General features: G+C 51.8%; 1 pseudogene; it reads left to right on the forward strand.

Annotated features, from left to right (window-relative positions):
• The first annotated feature begins 260 nt into the window (after positions 1-260).
• The window catches only part of LOC142297086 (dystrobrevin beta-like), a 126,954-nt pseudogene continuing 105,203 nt past the window's right edge, over positions 261-22,011 (forward strand).

The following is a 22,011-nucleotide window of genomic DNA, read 5'->3' on the forward strand; positions in this document are numbered from 1 at the left end:
CAGGTTACTCATGGGCGGGGCTTACTATTACTACACCACATATGTCCCTCCAGACAGCGCTCAGCCCGGGCTCCCTGCTGGTGCACATTGTGCTGCTGCTGCTGCTGCTGCTGTGACGGGCAGCATGTTACTTCACGTCCTGACACCACACAAGCAGCAGAAAAAGTCACAACCTGGCAAGGGCTGCCCACACTAAACATGGCGCCGGCCGCGCTGCACGCACACACGTACTGGCATCAAGAGTGGGCGGAGCTTACAGGAACGCGCAAGAAGAACGCGCCTCCGGGGTTGGCAGGAAGAGGGAGCGCGCCCCCGGACGGTGCCAACGGTTGAGAGCGCGCACCGGGGAACGGAGGAAGGTGAGAGCAGATGTGTGCAGAACGGTGCCCCCCAATTACCGCCTCCATGTGTGACCGCCCCATCATGTCTGCCTAGTGGTACATCCCGTTATGTGACACCCCCATCATCCTTCATCCCGGTATGTGCCCCCCAGCAGTGATCATTGGTACATTCCACATATCCATCACCTGCCGCACATACAGCGCACAGCGTGTAGCACGGTGTATATAGTGCGTGTATATATAATGTGTGTGTGTATAATGTGTATATAGTGTGTATATAGTGTATATAGTGTGTGTGTATATAGTGTATATAGTGTATATAATGTGTATATAATGTGTGTATAGTGTGTATATAGTGTATATAGTGTGTGTGTATATAGTGTATATAGTGTGTATATAATGTGTATATAATGTGTGTATAGTGTGTATATAGTGTGTATACAGTGTATATAGTGTGTGTATAATGTGTGTATAATGTGTATATAATGTGTGTATATAGTGTGTGTATATAGTGTGTATACAGTGTATATAGTGTGTATACAGTGTATATAGTGTGTATATAGTGTGTATATAGTGTGTGTATAATGTGTGTATAATGTGTATATAGTGTGTATATAGTGTGTGTGTATAATGTGTATATAGTGTGTATATAGTGTGTGTGTATAATGTGTATAATGTGTATATAGTGTGTATATAATGTGTATATAGTGTGTATATAGTGTGTATATAGTGTGTGTGTATAATGTGTATATAGTGTGTGTGTATAATGTGTATATAGTGTGTGTATAATGTGTATATAGTGTGTATAATGTGTATATAATGTGTATATAGTGTGTATATAATGTGTATATAGTGTGTATATAATGTGTATATAGTGTGTATAGTGTGTGTATATAATGTGTATATAGTGTGTATATAATGTGTATATAGTGTATATAGTGTGTATAATGTGTATAATGTGTGTATAATGTGTATATAGTGTGTGTATATAGTGTGTATATAATGTGTATATAGTGTGTATATAGTGTGTATAATGTGTATATAGTGTGTATAATGTGTGTATAATGTGTATATAGTGTGTATATAGTGTGTGTATATAGTGTGTGTATAATGTGTATATAGTGTGTATATAGTGTGTGTGTATATACATATATAGTGTGTGCAGTGTGTACGTGTGTGTGTGTGTGTGTGTATACATATATAGTGTGTGTATATAGTGTGTATATATAGTGCGTGTGTATATAATGTGTATATAATGTGTGTGTGTGTATATAATGTGTATATAGTGTGTACATCTGTATATACATATATAGTGCGTGTATATATAATGTGTATATAATGTGTGCAGTGTGTGTATATACATATATAGTGCGTGTATATATAATGTGTGCAGTGTGTTTATATAATGTCTGCAGTATGTGTATATACCTATATAGTGTGTGTGTATATATTGTGTGTATATATTGTGTGTATATAATGTGTGCAGTGTGTACATGTATGTATATACAGTACATATATAGTGTGTGTGTATATAATGTGTATAATGTGTGTTGTGCGTATATAATGTGTGTGTGTGTATGTATATATAGTGTGTGTGTGTGTGTGTGTATATATATATACATATATATATATATATATATATAACACCGTGTATATACCCACACATATGTTTGTATATATAGGTGATGTATATAGTGTGTGTGTGTGTGGTATACATATAGTGTGCAGTATATATAGGTTATGCAGTGTATATATGTAGAGTGTGTGTATACCATGTGTGTGTATGTGTATATATATATATATATATATATATATATATATATATATATTATATGTGTGTGTGTGCAGTGTATATATAGTTTATGCAGTGTATATATGTAGAGTGTGTATACCATGTGTGTATGTATATATATATATATATATATATATATATATATATATATATATATATATATATATTATATGTGTGTGTGTGTGCAGTGTATATATATAGTGCGTGCAGTGTATACAGTGTGTCCACCCATATCCGGTCCACCGCCATTACCTTGAGAGTGGCGGCAGCTATAGGCATAGAAGTGGTGTCTAGGTATAGTAAAGTAGCCATGCGCTGCACAATGAAACCACCTATAGCGCCACCTGGTGGAAAACAACGGAGTTACCATTTTTATCTGGAAAACGGAACAAGATAGAGAAAAAAAGTGATTACAAACTTGTAGGGCATCATCAATTCAATACGAATCCACACCTTGCCCAGAAATGCTGTGATATGAAACCCCCTCAAAGCATTGACTGCTGGTCACTAGATCTCACTACAAGGCGCCATTATTGTTAGGTGACTGCCCGCGACAGCCGTTTCAGCTTCATCCAGCTTTCCTGGAACCAGATATGGACGCGGTGGAGGAGAGTGGTCTGCAGGTCAGGGGGGCACACACTTCTCATGTACAGTTATAAGAGGTGATATTTAGTGTTTTGTCATCTCGTGGGGTCAGGAAGGAGGAAGTCACAGTGATGACGAGGGGCGCGACTGTCACATTATATGTCTGATGTAACTGCAGGAGGAAGCGTCTGCACCACAACTGCCAGCAACACCAGCACAGCAAGCCACGTGCTCCACTCACCACCAGAGCTGCACTCACCATTATATTCCCGTACATAGGGGCAGTATTATAGTAGTTATATTCTTGTACATAGGGAACAGTATTATAGTAGTTATATTCTTGTACATAGGGGGCAGTATTATAGTAGTTATATTCTTGTACATAGGGGCAGTATTATAGTAGTTATATTCCCGTACATAGGGGCAGTATTATAGTAGTTATATTTTTGTACATAGGGAACAGTATTATAGTAGTTATATTCTTGTACATAGGGGCAGTATTATAGTAGTTATATTCTTGTACATAGGGGGCAGTATTATAGTAGTTATATTCTTGTACATAGGGGCAGTATTATAGTAGTTATATTCTTGTACATAGGAGCAGTATTATAGTAGTTATATTCTTGTACATAGGGGCAGTATTATAGTAGTTATATTCTTGTACATAGGAGCAGTATTATAGTAGTTATATTCTTGTACATAGGGGGCAGTATTATAGTAGTTATATTCTTGTACATAGGGGGCAGTATTATAGTAGTTATATTCTTGTACATATGGGGCAGTATTATAGTAGTTATATTCTTGTATATAGGGGCAGTATTATAGTAGTTATATTCTTGTATATAGGGGGCAGTATTATAGCAGTTATATTCTTGTATATAGGGGCAGTATTATAGTAGTTATATTCTTGTACATAGGAGGCAGTATTATAGTAGTTATATTCTTGTATATAGGGGGTAGTATTATAGCAGTTATATTCTTGTATATAGGGGCAGTATTATAGTAGTTATATTCTTGTACATAGGGAGCAGTATTATAGTAGTTATATTCTTGTACATAGGGGGCAGTATTATAGTAGTTATATTCTTGTATATAGGGGGCAGTATTATAGCAGTTATATTCTTGTACATAGGAGCAGTATTATAGTAGTTATATTCTTGTACATAGGGGACAGTATTATAGTAGTTATATTCTTGTACATAGGGGCAGTATTATAGTAGTTATATTCTTGTACATAGGGGGCAGTATTATAGTAGTTATATTCTTGTACATAGGGGGCAGTATTATAGTAATTATATTCTTGTATATAGGGGCAGTATTATTGTAGTTATATTCTTGTATATAGGGGGCAGTATTATAGTAGTTATAGTCTTGTACATAGGGGCAGTATTATAGTAGTTATATTCTTGTATATAGGGGCAGTATTATAGTAGTTATATTCTTGTACATAGGGGGCAGTATTATAGTAGTTATATTCTTGTATATAGGGGCAGTATTATAGTAATTATATTCTTGTATATAGGGGCAGTATTATTGTAGTTATATTCTTGTACATAGGGGCAGTATTATAGTAGTTATATTCTTGTACATAGGGGCAGTATTATAGTAGATATATTCTTGTATATAGGGGGCAGTATTATAGTAGTTATATTCTTGTACATAGGGGCAGTATTATAGTAGTTATATTCTTGTATATAGGGGGCAGTATTATAGTACTTATATTCTTGTACATAGGAGCAGTATTATAGTAGTTATATTCTTGTACATAGGGGTAGTATTATAGTAGTTATATTCTTGTACATAGGGGGCAGTATTATAGTAGTTATATTCTTGTACATAGGAGCAGTATTGTAGTAGTTATATTCTTGTATATAGGGGCAGTATTATAGTAGTTATATTCTTGTACATAGGGGCAGTACTATAGTAGTTATATTCTTGTACATAGGGGGCAGTATTATAGTAGTTATATTCTTGTATATAGGGGCAGTATTATAGTAGTTATATTCTTGTATATAGGGGCAGTATTATAGTAGTTATATTCTTGTACATAGGGGTAGTATTATAGTAGTTATATTCTTGTATATAGGGGGCAGTATTATAGTAGTTATATTCTTGTATATAGGGGGCAGTATTATAGTAGTTATATTCTTTTACATAAGGGGCAGTATTATAGTAGTTATATTCTTGTACATAGGAGCAATATTATAGTAGTTATATTCTTGTATATAGGGGCAGTATTATAGTAGTTATATTCTTGTATATAGGGGGCAGTATTATAGTAGTTATATTCTTGTATATAGGGGCAGTATTATAGTAGTTATAGTCTTGTATATAGGGGGCAGTATTATAGTAGTTATATTCTTGTATATAGGAGCAGTATTATAGTAATTATATTCGTGTACATAGGGGCAGTATTATAGTAGTTATATTCGTGTACATAGGGGCAGTATTATAGTAGTTATATTCTTGTACATAGGAGCAGTATTATAGTAGTTATATTCCTGTACATAGGGGCAGTATTATAGTAGTTATATTCTTGTACATAGGAGCAGTATTATAGTAGTTATATTCGTGTACATAGGGGCAGTATTATAGTAGTTATATTCTTGTACATAGGGGCAGTATTATAGTAGTTATATTCTTGTACATAGGGGCAGTATTATATTAGTTATATTCTTGTACATAGAGGCAGTATTATAGTAGTTATATTCTTGTACATAGGGGCAGTATTATATTAGTTATATTCTTGTACATAGAGGCAGTATTATAGTAGTTATATTCTTGTACATAGAGGCAGTATTATAGTAGTTATATTCTTGTACATAGAGGCAGTATTATAGTAGTTATATTCTTGTACATAGGGGCAGTATTATAGTAGTTTTATTCTTGTACATAGGAGCAGTATTATAGTAGTTATATTCTTGTACATAGGAGCAGTATTATAGTAGTTATATTCTTGTACATAGGGGCAGTATTATAGTAGTTATATTCCTGTACATAGGGGGCAGTATTATAGTAGTTATATTTTTGTACATAGGGAACAGTATTATAGTAGTTATATTCTTGTACATAGGGGCAGTATTATAGTAGTTATATTCTTGTATATAGGGGACAGTATTATAGTAGTTATATTCTTGTACATAGGGGTAGTATTATAGTAGTTATATTCCTGTACATAGGCGGCAGTATTATAGTAGTTATATTCTTGTACATAGGGGCAGTATTATAGTAGTTATATTCTTGTATATAGGGGCAGTATTATAGTAGTTATATTCTTGTATATAGGGGCAGTATTATAGTAGTTATATTCTTGTACATAGGGGCAGTATTATAGTAGTTATATTCTTGTATATAGGGGACAGTATTATAGTAGTTATATTCTTGTACATAGGGGGCAGTATTATAGTAGTTATATTCTTGTACATAGGGGCAGTATTATAGTAGTTATATTCTTGTATATAGGAGCAGTATTATAGTAGTTATATTCTTGTACATAGGGGCAGTATTATAGTAGTTATATTCTTGTACATAGGAGCAGTATTATAGCAGTTATATTCTTGTACATAGGATCAGTATTATAGTAGTTATATTCTTGTACATAGGGGGCAGTATTATAGTAGTTATATTCTTGTACATAGGGAGCAGTATTATAGTAGTTATATTCTTGTACATAGGGGGCAGTATTATAGTAGTTATATTCTTGTACATAGGGGGCAGTATTATAGTAGTTATATTCTTGTACATAGGATCAGTATTATAGTAGTTATATTCTTGTACATAGGGGGCAGTATTATAGTAGTTATATTCTTGTACATAGGGGGCAGTATTATAGTAGTTATATTCTTGTACATAGGGGGCAGTATTATAGTAGTTATATTCTTGTACATAGGGGGCAGTATTATAGTAGTTATATTCTTGTACATAGGGGGCAGTATTATAGTAGTTATATTCTTGTACATAGGGGGCAGTATTATAGTAGTTATATTCTTGTACATAGGGGCAGTATTATAGTTGGAAGCTTATTATTAGGTGGTAAGGTTTCTATAGTATACTGAGGCGTATTATTTTCTGAGGTCGGTGTAATTGCGGTTGTCACAAACCACCGGGGGGGTCACTCAGAAATCCCCCGCGCTGGCTACCAGTACGTCACAATCGGGGGGTAACAAGTGGGGGTCACCCCTCCTTTATACCTCCCGACCGACAGACAGAGCACGTGACGCGCTCTCTAGCGCCCCTCTTATAGTCAGGCCAATTATGGAATTGCCCGACAATAAGCAAGGAGGCCGCTATACTACTTATGCCGATTATTGAAGGGTCCCCGGTGAGAGTAAGGTATATATTCCCCCGACCTCCGCGGGCGGAATATATAAAATCTCCCCGAATCTCACTGGCCTCCCCACAATAATCCTTGGCACAACTCGCTGCCACCAACCGATTTACGGTAACTATTAGCCGAACACACAGACGTGGGATTCAAGATCGAGATAACAGAACAGCCCAAGATTAATTATATAATTTAATCAGCCTAAAGCACACTAGAAACTACAATATATACAATAGGGAATCTACAGAATATACATAGGTCAGAGTACAGTTACAATCAAAGCATGGGTTACAAACAGGCATACACAGTTCCAGCAGTTACCTTGTTGCGTCTGGCCACAGGGGGGCGCTGTACCCAGGTTTCTAGGATCCTTCCCACAGATGTTTCCTACACGTGCCCCCAGCGAAAGAACACTGGAAAATGGCCGAAGTAGGGTTATCAACCTGGCCAAATCCAGGTCCCCTCCTACCTTAGTGACCTCACAGGGAAGCACTGCTCCACCCCTGGCTTGAGTTATGGACAATCCACAACATGGAATATGGCCATAACTTTGCCTGGGAGCGTCGTAGGCGGACGCCAACGCTCTCATTGTGACAGTTATGAATTTAGCTACAGAACGAGGGGACTCATGACCTGTCTGCCAGTTCCCCATTGGCTGATATCACGCCTGGGGCATTTCCCAATGTCCTGCTCCCATAAAAAGGGGGTGCCGGCATCGTCCACATGCGGAGACACCATTTTTATGGTTGCCATATTTATCGGAAATATGGCTTGCGAGATATGAACCATTTTTTACTGGAGTCGTTCTGTCTAGCTAGTTCCATAGCCTTGCTAATGAGATACAACTCTTGTTACAGGGTGACGGCAGGGAGTCATCCTGTGTCCATTGTTCCCACACCACCTCATCTCCATATCACAGGACATGGCCATGGAGGTGTGAGTGGAACACTGAGAACAAGAAGGGAGGGGGCACTGCCAGGGAGTGATGAGGGATTATGACTGGAGTCATAATTCATCTTCATATCCCGGGATTTGCCTCACACCTCCCCCCTTTTGAGGGCGCTAGGGGGCAGCACACTCCGGTGTTCCCCCGTGCGCCCGTCCGCGACCTCTCCTTGTCGGGACAGCCCGTCTGCGTTACCGTGGTCACGGCCCCTTTTGTGGCGAATGGTGAAGTTGTATTGCTGGAGCGCAAGGCTCCATCGCAACAATCGCCCATTCGTCCCAGAGACGGTGTGCAACCAGCTGAGGGGATTGTGGTCCGTCTCCACGATGAAGTGGCGCCCGTATAGATAGGGTTGCAGACGCTGCAGGGCCCACACTATGGCCAGGCACTCCTTCTCCATCGTGGAATAGGCAACTTCCCTTGGTAACAGCTTCCTGCTCAGGTACAAGACTGGGTGCTCTTGGCTCGCAGAGTCCACCTGGCTGAGCACCGCACCGAGGCCGAAGTCACTGGCGTCGGTCTGTACTACAAACGGCCGCGTGAAGTCGGCTGCCTGTAGCACGGGCGGGCTGGACAGGGCGTCCTTTAGGGCCCGGAAGGCTGTCTCGCAGTCCATTGTCCAATCGACTGCAGAGGGCAGCTTCTTCTTGGTGAGGTCCGTCAAGGGCTTTGCCAGGCTACTATAGCATGGAACAAACCTCCTATAGTACCCAGCGGTCCCCAAGAAGGACATCACCTGCTTCTTGGTCCTGGGGGTGGGCCAGGATGCGATGGCTTCCACTTTCTCAGGCTCGGGCTTCAGTGTTCCCCCACCTACCCGGTGACCGAGGTACTGGACCTCGCTCATAGCCAGCTGACACTTGCCCGGCTTGATGGTCAAACCTGCCCGGTGGACCCGCCTGAGCACCTGTGCTAGATGCTCTAGGTGATCTTCCCAGGTGGGACTGAAGACGGCAATGTCATCCAGGTACGCGGCCGCGTACCCTTCAAGTCCCTTGAGCAGGGTGTTGACCATCCGCTGGAAAGTGGCAGGGGCATTCCTCATCCCGAATGGCATCACCGTGGACTCGTACAGTCCAAATGGGGTAATAAAGGCAGAGCGTTCCCTGGCCTTGCGAGTCAGGGGGATCTGCCAATATCCCCGGCTCAGGTCCATGATGGTCAGGTACTGAGCCCCGGCCAACTGATCGAGCAGGTCATCGATGCGTGGCATTGGGTACGCATCGGCGACCGTGACCGCATTGAGCCCCCTGTAGTCCACGCAGAACCGCGTGGTTCGGTCCTTCTTAGGGACGAGGACTACAGGCGAGGCCCAAGCGCTGTTGGATGCCTGGATCACCCCCAGCTTCAGCATCTCGTCAATCTCCTGGCGCATGTGTTGCTGCACCTCCAGGGAGACCCGATATGCTGAACGCCGGATCGGGGGATGATCCCCAGTGTCCACGTGATGGACAGCCAAGTCAGTCCTTCCGGGCTGGTTGGTAAACAACCCCCGGAAGGGGTGTAGGGTGGCCCACAGCTGGGACCGTTGGTCCTCCAAGAGCTGGTGGCCAACCTCCACATCCTCAATGGATCCGCCTGCCCTAACCTGGGCTAGCATATCCAAGAGGGTTTCCGCTTCTCCCTCCTCGGGCAGGTTGCACACGGGGAGCGCACATGCCTCCCGCTCATGATGTGCCTTCATCATGTTCACATGGAAGGGCTTCCGCCTTCCACGGGCAGGGTCCAGGGTGACCAGGTACGTCACAGGGTTGAGCTGCTGGTACACGAGGTATGGGCCTTCCCAGGCTGCCTGAAGCTTGTCCTGTGGTACGGGGACCAGTACCCACACCTTTTGACCCACTTGGTAGGTCCTCTCACAAGCGTTCTGGTCGTACCAACGCTTCTGATCGGCCTGGGCTTGAGCCATATTGTCGTGTACCAGTTGCGTCAAGGCCTGCATTTTGTCCCGGAAGCGCATGACATACTCGATAACCGACACTCCAGGGGTGGCCAAATCCCCTTCCCAAGCCTCTTTCACCAGAGCCAGGGGGCCCCGCACACGTCGCCCGTACAGGAGCTCAAACGGTGAGAATCCTGTTGAGGCCTGTGGAACCTCCCGGTAAGCAAATAACAGGTGTGGGAGATACCGCTCCCAGTCACGCCCATGGGAGTCGACCAACATCTTAAGCATCTGCTTTAAGGTGCCATTGAACCGCTCGCACAGGCCCTTAGTCTGTGGATGGTACGGGCTGGCCACCAGATGTCGCACCTGGACTTGCTTACAGAGGGCCTCCATCAGCTGGGACATGAATTGGGTCCCCCGGTCAGTGAGCATTTCCTGGGGAAAACCCACTCGGGAGAAAATCTCCAGCAATGCGGTGGCCACCTTGTCAGCCCGAATGGACGACAAGGCCACTGCTTCTGGGTACCGGGTGGCATAGTCCACTACCGTCAGTATGAAGCGTTTCCCGGAGCTGCTGGGGATGGCCAGCGGGCCGACCAGATCCACAGCCACCCTCCTGAAAGGCTCATCGATGATGGGCAGAGATACCAGTGGGGCTTTGGGGCGTGGCCCCGCCTTCCCCACTCTCTGACAGGTTTCACACGAACGGCAGTAGGCAGCCACATCGGCCCCCATTTTTGGCCAGTAGAAATGCTGGTTTAACCTGGCCTTGGTCTTAGCGATCCCTAGGTGTCCGGCCATCGGAATCTCATGGGCGATCCGCAACAACTCCGTCCGGAACGGATAGGGTACCACCAACTGTCGGTCCCTGGGCCACGCCTCCGGTGAACCCTGCTGGACCGTGGCCCGGTACAGCCGTCCTTGGTCCCAGACCACTCGCTCCGGGTCCGAGTCCGAGGGAGGCTGGGCCGCCTGCTCCTTAAGAGCTTTCAGGCTGTCGTCAGCTTCTAACGCTGCCTGAAACCCCTGGCTAGATGTGGCCAGAATCGACGAGACTGTCACATCTTCAGTCAGTACCCCGGGACCTGTGTCCTGGCCTCCACCTGACTCGGCTGCCACTTGGTCAGAAGGGGAAGAGCTATTGGACCTCCGGGAGGCCCCTTGGCTTCCAGCACTCCCACTGCGGGTGACAGCGGCCACAGCCGCTGCGACCGTGGGTCGTGCCTGCTCCTCCTCCGTTCCTGACCAAGTCGCCGGTTCAGGCAGACCTACCTGGCTTCCTGACACCCCGGTTGTGGGGGAACCATGCACCGAGATCTTACCTGGGAGCACTTCCGCTCCTGGACCGGCCCCAATCTCACCTGCCTGTTCCCCTCCTGCAGCAACAGAACCCCGCTGTGAAATCTCTGGGGACCCCACATTTGCTGTGGTAGCCCCCACCCCACACACTGGTCCTCCCCCTGCAGCACCCTGCTCTCTGCTTATCCCTGCAGAGGGCAACAGATCCCAGCTCACAGGCTGGTTACTTGTAGAGGCATTGTCACACCTTTCTCTGACCCCCTCCCCTGTCACAGCTGCAGCTGAGTGTGTGTCTATGGTGTCTATGCAAGCAGAAATATCAGAGTTCACTCCCTCCTCCCTTACATCATTCATAGATAACACATTAACATTGTTAGGAGTCATGTCAGTACGGGCTGAAGGTTCAGCCCTTGGGGGGGGCCCAAACTGGGAGGTTATCTGCCCCAAATCTGTCCCAAGTAGCACGTTTGCAGGGATCCGATCAGTTACCCCCACCTCCCTCACCCCTCGCCCTGCGCCCCAGTCCACATAAATGTCAGCAACAGGCAGCGCCGGGTCAATGCCGCCAATCCCGGAGACAGCGAGGGTTTTTCCAGGGATCAAGTCTTGGGGGGACACCATCTCAGGCCGCACCAGAGTCACCTCCGAGGCGCTGTCTCGCAGTCCTATGGTCACAGACCGGCCGACGGTGACAGGTTGGAAGCTGTCCAGGGACCTACCACCACCCCCACCCACACAATACACCTTGGGCGGCCCTTGGGACGGGGACGGAGCCGGGGCCTTGGGACGCTGAGGGCACATGGCCTTGAAGTGTCCAGGTAGGTTGCACTGGTGGTACCGTCTTGGTTCCGCCACGGGCCTGGAGAGGGGAGTTGAGGGGGACACCCCCTGCAGTCTAGGGGCAGGTGGGGCAGTCGCAGAGTTCATCTTACCCCCTCTCCAGGTGCTGCTGGTGGCCGCTCTCCTGGCCTCAGGGGCCTGGTTGTTGGTGTAGTCATCGGCAAGGGCAGCTGTAGCCGTGGACCCCTTTGGCTTCTGGTCTCGGATGAACTGGCGGAGATCCTCAGGGCAGTTCCACAAGAGTTGCTCCGTGATGAACAAGTCCAGGATCTCCGGTCCGGTGGAAAGCTGCAGGCCTTGGGTCCAGTGGTCGGCAGCTCGGGCAAGTGCCCGCCGGTGGTCAGCCCAGGAGTCCTTTGGTCCCTTCTGTAGGCTCCGGAACTTCTTGCGGTAGGACTCTGGAGTGAGGTTGTACTGTTGGATCAGGGCCCGCTTGATGGTGTCGTAGCCCTGATCTGCCTCAGCAGGCAAGTCCCCAAGGATATCCAGGGCCTTACCCCTTAAACGGGGGGTCAGGTATTTGGCCCACTGCTCCTTGTCCAGATGGTGCTGCAAGCAAGTCCGTTCAAAAGCAGTCAAGAAAGAGTCCAAGTCTCCATCCTTCTCCAGCACTGGGAAGTCCTCAACACGGACCTTTGGAAGTTTGGTGTCTTGAAGGTCACGTGTGGCTGATGAGGGCCGGAGCTGAGCTAGCTGCAGCTGGTGGTCACGGTCTGCCTGTTGCCGTCGCTCCGCAGCCTCACGCTCTGCCTGGCGCTCTTCACGCGCTGCCTGCCGCTCTGCCCTGCGCTCTGCCAGGAGTTCCTTGTAGCCCTCCTGGTCTCCAGCCTGGAGAAGGGCCATAGCCATTTGAAGAAGGCTATCCGAGCCTCCCAGGCTCGGTGGAATGGCACGTGGTGATCTGCGGCCCGCTGCGGAGCCTGGTGATTCACTGTTCATTGCAGAGCGGAGGGCTGGCATCTGGCTCGTTGAGGACCCTTGGGCGAGCTCCTCCTCATCTTGTCCATAATTGCCAGCTTGTGCGCTGTCCTCTGCAGAACGGTTTTCTGGCGTCGAGCTCCTGGAGGACTCGTGGGCAACCTCCTCATTACTGCCCACAGCACCGTCCTCCCTCTCTTCGGCTCCTGCTTTAGCATTGGCCAGTTGCATAGCTCTGCTCCTGGTGCCATCAGCCATTCTTGCAGACTTTTGGTCACTGACACAGAACTGACACCTGATGCCTCCACACACCTTACAGTATCTGCACTCTGACACTCTAGTGTTGAGCTAGTCTGAAGACCCCAGCAGCCACAGCTGCTGCAGGCAGTCTTTAGTGTCTGGGAGTATGGGTCTCACACTCACACACACTATTATCTCGATCCCACTGCTGCCACCAATATGTCACAAACCACCGGGGGGGTCACTCAGAAATCCCCCCGCGCTGGCTACCAGTACGTCACAATCGGGGGGTAACAAGTGGGGGTCACCCCTCCTTTATACCTCCCGACCGACAGACAGAGCACGTGACGCGCTCTCTAGCGCCCCTCTTATAGTCAGGCCAATTATGGAATTGCCCGACAATAAGCAAGGAGGCCGCTATACTACTTATGCCGATTATTGAAGGGTCCCCGGTGAGAGTAAGGTATATATTCCCCCGACCTCCGCGGGCGGAATATATAAAATCTCCCCGAATCTCACTGGCCTCCCCACAATAATCCTTGGCACAATTCGCTGCCACCAACCGATTTACGGAACAGAACAGCCCAAGATTAATTATATAATTTAATCAGCCTAAAGCCACACTAGAACTACAATATATACAATAGGGAATCTACAGAATATACATATGTCAGAGTACAGTTACAATCAAAGCATGGGTTACAACAGGCATACACAGTTCCAGCAGTTACCTTGTTGCGTCTGGCCACAGGGGGGCGCTGTACCCAGGTTTCTAGGATCCTTCCCACAGATGTTTCCTACACGTGCCCCCAGCGAAAGAACACTGGAAAATGGCCGAAGTAGGGTTATCAACCTGGGCAGATCCAGGTCCCCTCCTACCTTCGTGACCTCACAGGGAAGCACTGCTCCACCCCTGGCTTGAGTTATGGACAATCCACAACATGGAATATGGCCATAACTTTGCCTGGGAGCGTCGTAGGCGGACGCCAACGCTCTCATTGTGACAGTTATGAATTTAGCTACAGAACGAGGGGACTCATGACCTGTCTACGAGTTCCCATATGGCTGATATCACGCCTGGGGTATTTCCCAATGTCCTGCTCCCATAAAAAGGGGGTGCCGGCATCGTCCACATGCGGAGACACCATTTTTATGGTTGCCATATTTATCGGAAATATGGCTTGCGAGATATGAACCATTTTTTACTGGAGTCGTTCTGTCTAGCTAGTTCCATAGCCTTGCTAATGAGATACAACTCTTGTTACAGGGTGACGGCAGGGAGTCATCCTGTGTCCATTGTTCCCACACCACCTGATCTCCATATCACAGGACATGGCCATGGAGGTGTGAGTGGAACACTGAGAACAAGAAGGGAGGGGGCACTGCCAGGGAGTGATGAGGGATTATGACTGGAGTCATAATTCATCTTCATATCCCGGGATTTGCCTCACAGCGGTGTAATTGGTTGATTTGCGGTGTGTTGCAGTGAGTGACGTTACTTTCCATTTCCATATGTCGGCGTGTCATTGTGCTTGTCTATCAGGCCCCCTGGGTTGTTGTTAGCAGTGGAGCAGGTGACCATGTGGCGGTACTCCGCTCATCAGGTGGTGAGCAAGTGCTTATTTGTGTGGTGTCACTGTTCCTCGGTGGTGATCCCCGGTCTGTTGCTGTTTCCGTCCTGGTGACTGTACCCCACATACAGCGGTGTGGAGCCCCCCGGATTAGTGTGACGGTTGTCAGGACATAGGCGGGGGGAGCCCGGGCTATTATCAGTAGATAAACAGCAGTGGAAAAAGCAATATTGGCTGCGGCTGATTTTCCATTACACCGTCCTAACGTCCGCAGCGACACTGGTGTCCGAGCGAGGGACCGTGCGGAGCATTGCCTGGTGAGGAAGGCAGAGACGTGGCCACTGGGGTATGTGGCACACGTGGCGTATACACACCGCCTGCCCCGGAGGACACCAGCAACTGATCAGGGCCGATGCATTACCTCATCAGAGGAGCGATCATTAGTGATGTCATCAGCAGTGTCAGGAGGGTGTGATGTCATCGGAGAAGGGTACGGTGATGATGTCACCGGAGAGATCAGTAGTGATGTCATCAGCAGTGTCAGGAGGGTGTGATGTCATCAGCAGTGTCAGGAGGGTGTGATGTCATCAGCAGTGTCAGGGGGGTGTGATGTCATCGGAGAAGGGTACGGTGGTGATGTCACCGGAGAGATCAGTAGTGATGTCATCAGCAGTGTCAGGAGGGTGTGATGTCATCAGCAGTGTCAGGAGGGTGTGATGTCATCAGCAGTGTCAGGAGGGTGTGATGTCATCAGCAGTGTCAGGAGGGTGTGATGTCATCAGCAGTGTCAGGAGGGTGTGATGTCATCAGCAGTGTCAGGAAGGTGTGATGTCATCAGCAGTGTCAGGAGGGTGTGATGTCATCAGCAGTGTCAGGAGGGTGTGATGTCATCAGCAGTGTCAGGAGGGTGTGATGTCATGAGCAGTGTCAGGGGGGTGTGATGTCATCAGCAGTGTCAGGGGGGTGTGATGTCATCAGCAGTGTCAGGAGGGTGTGATGTCATCAGCAGTGTCAGGAGGGTGTGATGTCATCAGCAGTGTCAGGAGGGTGTGATGTCATCAGCAGTGTCAGGAGGGTGTGATGTCATCAGCAGTGTCAGGAGGGTGTGATGTCATCAGCAGTGTCAGGAGGGTGTGATGTCATCAGCAGTGTCAGGAGGGTGTGATGTCATCAGCAGTGTCAGGAGGGTGTGATGTCATCAGCGGTGTCAGGAGGGTGTGATGTCATCAGCAGCGTCAGGAGGGTGTGATGTCATCAGCAGTGTCAGGAGGGTGTGATGTCATCAGCAGTGTCAGGAGGGTGTGATGTCATGAGCAGTGTCAGGGGGGTGTGATGTCATCAGCAGTGTCAGGGGGGTGTGATGTCATCAGCAGTGTCAGGAGGGTGTGATGTCATCAGCAGTGTCAGGAGGGGTGTGATGTCATCAGCAGTGTCAGGAGGGTGTGATGTCATCAGCAGTGTCAGGAGGGTGTGATGTCATCAGCAGTGTCAGGAGGGTGTGATGTCATCAGCAGTGTCAGGAGGGTGTGATGTCATCAGCAGTGTCAGGAGGGTGTGATGTCATCAGCGGTGTCAGGAGGGTGTGATGTCATCAGCGGTGTCAGGAGGGTGTGATGTCATCAGCGGTGTCAGGAGGGTGTGATGTCATCAGCGGTGTCAGGAGGGTGTGATGTCATCAGCGGTGTCAGGGGGGTGTGATGTCATCAGCAGTGTCAGGAGGGTGTGATGTCATCAGCGGTGTCAGGAGGGTGTGATGTCATCAGCGGTGTCAGGAGGGTGTGATGTCATCAGCAGTGTCAGGAGGGTGTGATGTCATCAGCAGTGTCAGGAGGGTGTGATGTCATGAGCAGTGTCAGGGGGGTGTGATGTCATCAGCAGTGTCAGGGGGGTGTGATGTCATCAGCAGTGTCAGGAGGGTGTGATGTCATCAGCAGTGTCAGGAGGGTGTGATGTCATCAGCAGTGTCAGGAGGGTGTGATGTCATCAGCAGTGTCAGGAGGGTGTGATGTCATCAGCAGTGTCAGGAGGGTGTGATGTCATCAGCGGTGTCAGGAGGGTGTGATGTCATCAGCGGCGTCAGGAGGGTGTGATGTCATCAGCGGCGTCAGGAGGGTGTGATGTCATCAGCGGCGTCAGGAGGGTGTGATGTCATCAGCGGCGTCAGGAGGGTGTGATGTCATCAGCAGCGTCAGGAGGGTGTGATGTCATCAGCAGCGTCAGGAGGGTGTGATGTCATCAGCAGCGTCAGGAGGGTGTGATGTCATCAGCAGCGTCAGGAGGGTGTGATGTCATCAGCAGTGTCAGCAGGGTGTGATGTCATCAGCAGTGTCAGGAGGGTGTGATGTCATCAGCAGTGTCAGGAGGGTGTGATGTCATCAGCAGTGTCAGGAGGGTGTGATGTCATCAGCAGTGTCAGGAGGGTGTGATGTCATCAGCAGTGTCAGGAGGGTGTGATGTCATCAGCAGTGTCAGGAGGGTGTGATGTCATCAGCAGTGTCAGGAGGGTGTGATGTCATCAGCAGTGTCAGGAGGGTGTGATGTCATCAGCAGTGTCAGGAGGGTGTGATGTCATCAGCAGTGTCAGGAGGGTGTGATGTCATCAGCAGTGTCAGGAGGGTGTGATGTCATCAGCAGTGTCAGGAGGGTGTGATGTCATCAGCAGTGTCAGGAGGGTGTGATGTCATCAGCAGTGTCAGGAGGGTGTGATGTCATCAGCAGTATCAGGAGGGTGTGATGTCATCAGCAGTGTCAGGAGGGTGTGATGTCATCAGCAGTGTCAGGAGGGTGTGATGTCATCAGCAGTGTCAGGAGGGTGTGATGTCATCAGCAGTGTCAGGAGGGTGTGATGTCTCAGGCTTCTGTATGAGGGGTTCTTATACCCCTTAGTATCTGTGGTGATGGGGATATATACTGCATATATATATAGTGTATACTCTGCTGCGGACTGAGCTGTGCCTGTGATTTCTCCGCAGGATGATTGAGGAGAGCGGCAGACGCAGGAGGACGATGGCGGAGAAACGCCAGCTCTTCATGGAGATGAGTAAGTGCAAGTTCCCCATCTGGAGAACACTCTGCCCCCTGGAGGCCGGTCCTGTCTCCTCCCTGCACTCTGCCCTCTGGAGGCCGGTCCTGTCTCCTCCCTGCACTCTGCCCTCTGGAGGCCGGTCCTGTCTCCTCCCTGCACTCTGCCCCCTGGAGGCCGGTCCTGTCTCCTCCCTGCACTCTGCCCCCTGGAGGCCGGTCCTGTCTCCTCCCTGCACTCTGCCCTCTGGAGGCCGGTCCTGTCTCCCCCCTGCACTCTGCCCCCTGGAGGCCGGTCCTGTCTCCTCCCTGCACTCAGCCCTCTGGAGGCCGGTCCTGTCTCCCCCCTGCACTCTGCCCCCTGGAGGCCGGTCCTGTCTCCTCCCTGCACTCTGCCCCCTGGAGGCCGGTCCTGTCTCCTCCCTGCACTCTGCCCCCTGGAGGCCGGTCCTGTCTCCTCCCTGCACTCTGCCCCCTGGAGGCCGGTCCTGTCTCCTCCCTGCACTCTGCCCCCTGGAGGCCGGTCCTGTCTCCTCCCTGCACTCTGCCCCCTGGAGGCCGGTCCTGTCTCCTCCCTGCACTCTGCCTCCTGGAGGCCTGTCCTGTCTCCTCCCTGCACTCTGCCCCCTGGAGGCCGGTCCTGTCTCCTCCCTGCACTCTGCCCTCTGGAGGCCGGTCCTGTCTCCTCCCTGCACTCTGCCCCCTGGAGGCCGGTCCTGTCTCCTCCCTGCACTCTGCCTCCTGGAGGCCGGTCCTGTCTCCTCCCTGCACTCTGCCTCCTGGAGGCCGGTCCTGTCTCCTCCCTGCACTCTGCCTCCTGGAGGCCGGTCCTGTCTCCTCCCTGCACTCTGCCCCCTGGAGGCCGGTCCTGTCTCCCCCCTGCACTCTGCCCCCTGGAGGCCGGTCCTGTCTCCTCCCTGCACTCTGCCCCCTGGAGGCCGGTCCTGTCTCCTCCCTGCACTCTGCCCCCTGGAGGCCGGTCCTGTCGTCTCCCTGCACTCTGCCCCCTGGAGGCCGGTCCTGTCGTCTCCCTGCACTCTGCCTCCTGGAGGCCGGTCCTGTCTCCTCCCTGCACTCTGCCTCCTGGAGGCCGGTCCTGTTTCCTCCCTGCACTCTGCCCTCTGGAGGCCGGTCCTGTCTCCTCCCTGCACTCTGCCCCCTGGAGGCCGGTCCTGTCTCCTCCTTGCACTCTGCCCCCTGGAGGCCGGTCCTGTCTCCTCCCTGCACTCTGCCCCCTGGAGGTCGGTCCTGTCTCCTCCCTGCACTCTGCCTCCTGGAGACTGGTCCTGTCTCCTCCCTGCACTCTGCCTCCTGGAGGCCGGTCCTGTCTCCTCCCTGCACTCTGCCCCCTGGAGACCGGTCCTGTCTCCTCCTTGCCCTCTGCCCCCTGGAGGCCGGTCCTGTCTCCCCCCTGCACTCTGCCTCCTGGAGGCCGGTCCTGTCTCCTCCCTGCTCTGCCCCCTGGAGGCCGGTCCTGTCTCCTCCTTGCCCTCTGCCCCCTGGAGACCGGTCCTGTCTCCTCCTTGCCCTCTGCCCCCTGGAGGCCGGTCCTGTCTCCCCCCTGCACTCTGCCTCCTGGAGGCCGGTCCTGTCTCCTCCCTGCACTCTGCCCCCTGGAGGCCGGTCCTGTCTCCTCCCTGCACTCTGCCCCCTGGAGGCCGGTCCTGTCTCCTCCCTGCACTCTGCCCCCTGGAGGCCGGTCCTGTCTCCTCCCTGCACTCTGCCTCCTGGAGGCCGGTCCTGTCTCCTCCCTGCACTCTGCCCCCCGGAGGCCGGTCCTGTCTCCTCCCTGAACTCTGCCCCCCGGAGGCCGGTCCTGTCTCCTCCCTGAACTCTGCCCCCCGGAGGCCGGTCCTGTCTCCTCCCTGCACTCTGCCCCCTGGAGGCCGGTCCTGTCTCCTCCCTGCACTCTGCCCCCTGGAGGCCGGTCCTGTCTCCTCCCTGCACTCTGCCCCCTGGAGGCCGGTCCTGTCTCCCCCCTGCACTCTGCCCCCTGGAGGCCGGTCCTGTCTCCTCCCTGCACTCTGCCTCCTGGAGGCCGGTCCTGTCTCCTCCCTGCACTCTGCCCTCTGGAGGCCGGTCCTGTCTCCTCCCTGCACTCTACCCCACGGAGACCGGTCCTGTCTCCTCCCTGCACTCTGCCTCCTGGAGGCCGGTCCTGTCGTCTCCCTGCACTCTGCCTCCTGGAGGCCGGTCCTGTCGTCTCCCTGCACTCTGCCTCCTGGAGGCCGGTCCTGTCGTCTCCCTGCACTCTGCCTCCTGGAGGCCGGTCCTGTCGTCTCCCTGCAATCTGCCCCCTGGAGGCCGGTCCTGTCTCCCCCCTGCACTCTGCCCCCTGGAGGCCGGTCCTGTCTCCTCCCTGCACTCTGCCTCCTGGAGGCCGGTCCTGTCTCCTCCCTGCACTCTGCCCTCTGGAGGCCGGTCCTGTCTCCTCCCTGCACTCTGCCCTCTGGAGGACGGTCCTGTCTCCTCCCTGCACTCTGCCCTCTGGAGGCCGGTCCTGTCTCCTCCCTGCACTCTGCCTCCTGGAGGCCGGTCCTGTCTCCTCCCTGCACTCTGCCTCCTGGAGGCCGGTCCTGTCTCCTCCCTGCACTCTGCCTCCTGGAGGCCGGTCCTGTCTCCTCCCTGCACTCTGCCCTCTGGAGGCCGGTCCTGTCTCCTCCCTGCACTCTGCCCTCTGGAGGCCGGTCCTGTCTCCTCCCTGCACTCTGCCCTCTGGAGGCCGGTCCTGTCTCCTCCCTGCACTCTGCCCTCTGGAGGCCGGTCCTGTCTCCTCCCTGCACTCTGCCCTCTGGAGGCCGGTCCTGTCTCCTCCCTGCACTCTGCCCCCTGGAGGCCGGTCCTGTCTCCTCCCTGCACTCTGCCCCCTGGAGGCCGGTCCTGTCTCCTCCCTGCACTCTGCCTCCTGGAGGCCGGTCCTGTCTCCCCCCTGCACTCTGCCCTCTGGAGGCCGGTCCTGTCTCCTCCCTGCACTCTGCCTCCTGGAGGCCGGTCCTGTCTCCCCCCTGCACTCTGCCCTCTGGAGGCCGGTCCTGTCTCCTCCCTGCACTCTGCCCTCTGGAGGCCGGTCCTGTCTCCTCCCTGCACTCTGCCCTCTGGAGGCCGGTCCTGTCTCCTCCCTGCACTCTGCCCTCTGGAGGCCGGTCCTGTCTCCTCCCTGCACTCTGCCCTCTGGAGGCCGGTCCTGTCTCCTCCCTGCACTCTGCCCTCTGGAGGCCGGTCCTGTCTCCTCCCTGCACTCTGCCCTCTGGAGGCCGGTCCTGTCTCCTCCCTGCACTCTGCCTCCTGGAGGCCGGTCCTGTCTCCTCCCTGCAGTCTGCCCTCTGGAGGCCGGTCCTGTCTCCTCCCTGCACTCTGCCCCCTGGAGGCCGGTCCTGTCTCCTCCCTGCACTCTGGCCTCTGGAGGCCGGTCCTGTCTCCTCCCTGCACTCTGGCCTCTGGAGGCCGGTCCTGTCTCCTCCTTGCACTCTGCCCTCTGGAGGCCGGTCCTGTCTCCTCCCTGCACTCTGCCCCCTGGAGGCCGGTCCTGTCTCCTCCCTGCACTCTGCCTCCTGGAGGCCGGTCCTGTCTCCCCCCTGCACTCTGCCCTCTTGAGGCCGGTCCTGTCTCCTCCCTGCACTCTGCCTCCTGGAGACCGGTCCTGTCTCCTCCCTGCACTCTGCCTCCTGGAGGCCGGTCCTGTCTCCTCCCTGCACTCTGCCCCCTGGAGGCCGGTCCTGTCTCCTCCCTGCACTCTGCCTCCTGGAGGCCGGTCCTGTCTCCTCCCTGCACTCTGCCTCCTGGAGGCCGGTCCTGTCTCCTCCCTGCACTCTGCCTCCTGGAGGCCGGTCCTGTCTCCTCCCTGCACTCTGCCCCCTGGAGGCCGGTCCTGTCTCCCCCCTGCACTCTGCCCCCTGGAGGCCGGTCCTGTCTCCTCCCTGCACTCTGCCCCCTGGAGGCCGGTCCTGTCTCCTCCCTGCACTCTGCCCCCTGGAGGCCGGTCCTGTCGTCTCCCTGCACTCTGCCCCCTGGAGGCCGGTCCTGTCGTCTCCCTGCACTCTGCCTCCTGGAGGCCGGTCCTGTCTCCTCCCTGCACTCTGCCTCCTGGAGGCCGGTCCTGTTTCCTCCCTGCACTCTGCCCTCTGGAGGCCGGTCCTGTCTCCTCCCTGCACTCTGCCCCCTGGAGGCCGGTCCTGTCTCCTCCTTGCACTCTGCCCCCTGGAGGCCGGTCCTGTCTCCTCCCTGCACTCTGCCCCCTGGAGGTCGGTCC

The sequence above is a fragment of the Anomaloglossus baeobatrachus genome, chromosome 3, assembly GCF_048569485.1.
Source record: "Anomaloglossus baeobatrachus isolate aAnoBae1 chromosome 3, aAnoBae1.hap1, whole genome shotgun sequence".
Taxonomy (NCBI): Eukaryota; Metazoa; Chordata; class Amphibia; order Anura; family Aromobatidae; genus Anomaloglossus; species Anomaloglossus baeobatrachus.